Raw genomic sequence first — 6,318 nt, forward strand, 5'->3', positions numbered from 1 at the left:
ATCAAGTCGAGCACGATTCAGATGATATAAAACTCAGTTCCGTTTGGGGATTCTCCTATTGAAGACCCCAACATGCACACCAGGGATTTCATTGAGATCTGCGACACTTTCAAGTTCAATGGTGTGACTGAAGATGCTATCAAGCTGCGACTATTCCCATTCTCTCTGAGGGATAAAATAAAGTGCCGGTTACATTATCTACCACCAGGGTCTATCACCACATGGGAGGATCTTTCTCAAAAGTTTCTCACTAAATTCTTCCCTATGGCGAAGATTGCTGCAATCAGGAATGCTCTTACTCAGTTTGCTCAGCAAACTGGAGAATCTCTGTATGAGGCTTGTGATCGATATAAGGAGATGCTAAGGAAGTTCCCATACCATGGCATGCCTCATTGGATGATTATAAACTGTTTTTACAATAGATTGGGTGCTACTTCTAGACCCATGGTCGATGCAGCATCAGGAGGAGCCTTGTGGGCTAAGAGCTATATTGAAGCTTATGAATTGACTGAACTGATGGCTGCTAATGAATACCAGAATCCTTCCCAGAGACCGACTCAGGGAAAAGTAGCAGGAATTCTGGAGTTGGATGCAGCAACTGTTATAGCTGCCCAACTTAAGGCTTTGACGATGAAGGTGGATACTTTGACTAATTACGGAGTTAAACTAATCACAAGTGTCTGTGAGCTTTGTGTTGGTGCCCATGAGACTTAGAAGTATGCTAATTTTAGTGAATCAACTCAATTTGTGAGCAACTTCCAGTGATCACAACAACAAGCTACAGCCATTTATCATCTGAACAACCGCAATCATCATAACTTCAGCTGGAGAAACAATCAGAATGCGGTGCATTAATCTTATCAGCCATATACAGTAAGTTAGTATAACCCTCCTGGTTTTCAGCAACCGTAATATGTCCCGAAGCAACAACTTTAACTTCAATAGTTACCTCAGGCTAATGATAAATCTAAATTGTAGGAATTGAGGATCACGTGCAAGAGCCAAGCTGTGTCTATCAAGATCTTGGAGAATCAGATCGGGCAAATTTCTAATGTATTACTGAATCGACAACCTGGCACGCTTCCGAGTGATACTGAAGTGCCAGGTACGAAGGAAGCTAAGGAGCATGTTAATGCAATCATATTGAGGTCTGGTAAGGTTGCGAATCCTGAAAAAGTGAAGACTCCATATTCTGAAGTAGAGGCTGAAGTAGAAGAAGAGTAGAAGGAAGACGAAGTGGAGCCAAGGAAGACTACTATTGAGCACACTCCTCCTGAGGGTAATACAGGGGAGAAACGGATCTATCCGCCACCTCATTTTCCTAAGAGGCTGCAGAAGAAGAAACTGGATAAGCAGTTTGCGAAGTTTCTGGAGGTGTTCAAGAAACTTCACATCAATATACCTTTCGCTAAAGCTCTTGAACACATGCCTAGTTATGTGAAGTTTATGAAAGGTATTCTCTCTAGGAAGGTGAAGCTTGATGACTTAGAGACCGTTGCTCTCACGGAGGAGTGCAGTGCGGTGCAGCAACAAAAATTACCTCCGAAGCTTAAAGATCCTGGAAGCTTCACTATTCCTTGCACCATTGGGAATGTGTCATTTGATAAGTGTCTATGTGACTTGGGAGCTAGCATCAATCTGATGCCCTTGTCAATCTTCAAAAAGTTGGACTTGCTTGATCCAAAGCCTACATACATGACTTTGCAGTTGGCCGATCGTTCTATTACATATCCGCGAGGTATTGTGGAGGATGTCTTGGTCAAGGTGGATAAACTCATTTTCCCTGCTAATTTTGTAATTCTTGATTTCGAGGAGGATAAGAAAATTCTCATAATCTTGGGAAGACCTTTCTTGGCTACTGGCCAAACCTTGATAGATGTGCAGAAAGGTGAGCTTACCATGCGAGTGATGGATCAGGATGTAACTTTTAATGTGTTCAATGCCATGAAATTCACTACAGAAAATGAGGAGTGTTTTAAGGTGGAAATGGTCGATACTGTGGTTAATTCTGAACTCGATCGATTGCTAAGGTCCGATGCCTTAGGAAAAGCCTTGTTGGGGAATTCTGATAGTGAAGATGATGAGGGTGATGAGCACTTGCAATATTTTAATGCTTCTCCCTGGAAGCGAAAGATGGATATGCCTTTTGAATCTCTTGGTTTGGAGGAGTTGAAAATTTCTCCAAAGCACCTCAAGCCATCTATTGAGGAAGCTCCTACTCTTGAGCTTAAACCTTTACCTGAACATTTGAGGTATGCATTTTTAGGTGATGCATCTACTTTGCCTATTATTATTGCATCTGACCTTTCAGGTACCGATGGGGAAAAGCTTTTGAGAATTCTTAGAGAGTTCAAATCGATAATTGGTTGGACTATAGAAGATATCAAGGGAATCAGCTCTTCTTATTGTATACACAAAATTCTTTTAGAGGAAGGAAGCAAGCCTACTGTTAAGCAACAGAGAAGGATAAACCCAATCATGAAAGAGGTTGTGAAGAAGGAAATCCTTAAGTGGCTAGATGCAGGGATCATTTATCCCATTTCTGACAGTTCATGGGTGAGCCCAGTTTAATGTGTGCCAAAGAAAGGTGGTATCACTGTGGTAGCAAATGAGAAGAATAAGCTTATTCCTACACGAACAGTCACGAGGTGGAGAGTTTGCATGGATTATAGGAAGCTGAACAAAGCTACAAGGAAAGATCATCTCCCTCTTCCTTTCATTGATCGGATGCTGGATAGATTGGCTAGGCATGATTACTATTGTCTTCTGGATGGCTATTCGTGATATAATCAGATTTGTATCGTTCCAGAAGATCAAGAGAAGTCTATATTAACATGTCCTTTTGACACTTTTGCTTTCCGAAGAGTTTTTTTTGGGCTATGTGGAGTGTTATTCCTAGTGGACTAACAATGAGATTTACAGAAGGGGGTTGAATGTAAATCTCAAAACTTTTTCAAGTTTTGAGCAGTTTTAAAGGCTTTGTGTACAAGATAAACAAGTGTGTGAATTGCTTTAAGCTAATACAGACAGATATATATTCAAGCACTAATGTAAAGAACACAAAAGACCTTAAAAACTTTTCTGGTGGATTGTTGTTCCACCAGAGATGGTATTTCAGAAAATCTATGATTCAAGATGTTGATCACAGCTGCATCCTAGTACAAACTAGATAATTTTTCTCTCAAGATTTTTCTAAACAACACTGGAAAAATTCTTATCTAATTACTAGCTGCTACTTGGTTTATATATCACCAAGTGTACAAGTGAAGACAAAGATAAAAAAAATAATAAAATAAGTTCTCCACTTGTTTCTTCTCCATATCACTCAAGTACTTTATTGACTATTGCCTCTTTGTACTAGAGTAGAACGGCTGCTTTTTCTGATGTTCCTGAAATTAGGCTTCCACATTTCAGTTATCTCTGTCAACCCATGTACCTCTGTCTGCTGTTACAACTACCACTTATCAACTGCTATTTAACAGAACATCCGTTGAAGCCTTCATCCGTTGATGGCTTTATCCGTTGATGTGTTAGCAGTTGAAGCTCTATCCGTTGAAGCTTTAGAGACATCCATTGAAGCTTTGTTTCTCATCCATTGAAGGTCTTTAAAATATCCGTTGATACCACTTCATTTATACAAAATTACAAGGCATGAAATATTTACAATTGGCCTTCCTATTTGCATATCTTCTAGTAGTCAACATGACTTATATTTTCTCTCAACTTCTAAGAATTATATCTTAAATACAGAGACTGAAATGTGCTACAACACTAGACTTATTTCTAAGCTAAGCTGCACCATCAACGGATAGCCAAAGTGGTCTTATCCGTTGAGGCTACAAACACTAAACTTCTACTTAAGTGTTTTGTTAAACATATCATCAAACTAATGCACATATATTCCTAACAATCTCCCCCTATTTATGTCTATAAGAATTGTAGACATAAATTCAGGGTTAACTTGATGATAACAAAACACTTAACAGATTTATGAATTGAAACTAAGTAGAAATTTAAAAGTGCTGCAAAAGTGTATATACTAGGAGGTAATTGAAGATTTACAAAATTTCCAAGGGTGCTCCTCTAGTCTGAGCAAATCATCTTTTTCTTCTTTGTTCCCTTGTTTTCTTTCCTAGCCCTTTGTCATTTTCCTCAATTTGGAGTTGGAGTTGTCTGTAGAATTCAGCTTCATCTTCATCATTGATATCCAACTTAGATTGCATTTCCTTGAGAGTTTCATTGCTGGCAATCTTGAGTTGGTCTTCAAGTCTGAAAAATCTTCTGACTCCTTTATCATCTCTAAATTCCATCAACCAATGAGGTGATTTGTGGATTGTAATTCCCTTTTCTTGAATGAGTAAAGTTCTGGGCAAAGCATTGGGCTCCCTCCAAGTTTTCCTTATGTTGGCAATCTTGTTGAGAATTTCAGTCTTGGTAGTCCTGGTAAAGCCAGAATCCTTTTGTATGGCTGAAAAGACTCTGATCAAGGTAGAGTAGCCTTCATTCAGAATCCTGTAGAGAGGCCATATTCTTTCCCCAGCTCCTTTGTATCTGAACACCAATCTCTCTGGTAGCTGTCTGTAGGCAGCTTCCCCTTACATCCTCCAGCTCATCCAGATAGAGTTCAATGTCTGAAATTTCTTTTATGTCACAGATGTGAACATAATCATCTTTAGAAATGGGTGGCATAGGCTTAGGTTTTTGTTTTTGAGTGAATTTCTTAGAGGTTAGGGGAGGTGTAGATTTGGATTTTCTTTTCTGTTTCTTTGGTAGTGGAAGAGTGGTTAAAAAAGGTAGGCAATTTGATGGTGTCCCAATCAATAGGTTCCTCTTTTGGGATGATTAGTTCACCATGGATGTTTATAGTGGGATCAGCAACATAAGGTTCAGGTATGGAAGGTAGTGGTTTAGATATTGATTTAGTTTCTTCAGTGTTATCTTCACTCCTTCTATGTGCCTTGGCCTTTCTTCTGTTTCCCTTCTGCCATTCCTCTCTTTCCTCCATACTCTCACCAAATATACTCCCAAAAACCTCATCTAGGTTTGCAATCTTGTCTTCACCCCTGACTTCAATTCCTTTCTCTCCTTCAACTTGACTTGACTTTAGCTGTTGTTCAAGCTTTGCTTGTGCTCTTTTGTCAGCCTTGAGTTTTTCAGCTTCTTTCTTCAACCTTTTGGTTTCTTCCCTCTTGGCCTTTGGAAATTTGGGATGTCCTTGCATCACACAGATACTCTTTCCCTCTCTAAAGATAATGGCCATTTTCATTCTTTCAACTATGTCCTTGGTCTCCTTAAGCTTTTTGATATTAGCACCCAAAACTTTGTCTTCATCAGGCTTTGGAAGAGGAAAGTCCACTTCTTTCATCTGAGCAAAGTCTAGGGGGTTCTTTGTGGAGTCCTTGCTGGATCTAGTGTTGGGCTTGAGAACTATAGGTTTTAGATTCTTGAAAGAAGTCTCTCCAACCTTATTCCTCCTTTCTGGCTTGTGCTCCATAATGATTGGTTCAACCTTTGTGCTATGTTTCACAGATATTGATTTATCTTGTATTGAGCCAAACATTTGTTGCACCCTTTCATCAATTCTCCTCCTTTGCTCTTTCACTTGAATTTCAGCTGTTGCTAGTTGGATTAGGTCAATTCCATCAGGCTTTCCTTTGATTTGCATAATTGGAGAAGTAGTGATGGCGGAAACTAGCACTTTAGATATCTGGATTTTTGATGGCTCTCCTTCCCTTTCCTTTTTTCTCTCCCCCTTTTTGTTATCATCAAGGAGAGGGGTCAAGCCTTGTGCCTTTGCCAGCTGCATAAGTAGACTTGTTTGAGATTGTTGGTTGTGAAGAATGCTGGCCACATAATTTTCAATAACTTGGACTCTGTCTTCTAACTTAGCCCGCCTCTTTTCAGTATTTGAATCCTTTTTCAATCTCAACAATAAGTCCTTCATTGTACCATAGGGCATGACTGAATCCAATTTTTCAGAATTGTAGGATTTCAAGTCAGCAATATCCTTCTTGAGTTCATCCACACTCAGATTCTGTCTTACTTGCTGCAACTTCATGAGATGCAGTGAGTCCAGGTGAGCTGTAAGGATTGCCTTGGTACCAGATTGTGAAGTTTTCTGAATGGCCTGTTGGATAGTACTGATTTGTTTGACTAAGGAGACATTGAATTGCCCTGATGTAGACTCCTTTGTCAAGGCCCATTCAGGTAAATTTGGAATAGAACTAGGGCCTTCATCTCCCCCTATGTTCATGCTTCCATCAAAAGAAACAGAGTCATCATCATCAGAATTTACTCCAAATTCCTCAGATGACTCAC

The 6,318-nt window shown here is 39.6% G+C and overlaps 1 non-coding gene across 1 annotated transcript; it reads right to left on the reverse strand.

Moving 5' to 3' along the window:
• Nucleotides 1-279: 279 nt before the first annotated feature.
• LOC141681228 (small nucleolar RNA R71) lies at nucleotides 280-386 on the reverse strand. Its single transcript, XR_012558669.1, has one exon. It is a non-coding gene; the product is annotated as a small nucleolar RNA R71 (small nucleolar RNA).
• Nucleotides 387-6,318: the final 5,932 nt, after the last annotated feature.

The sequence above is a fragment of the Apium graveolens genome, chromosome 8, assembly GCF_009905375.1.
Source record: "Apium graveolens cultivar Ventura chromosome 8, ASM990537v1, whole genome shotgun sequence".
NCBI classification, from domain to species: Eukaryota; Viridiplantae; Streptophyta; class Magnoliopsida; order Apiales; family Apiaceae; genus Apium; species Apium graveolens.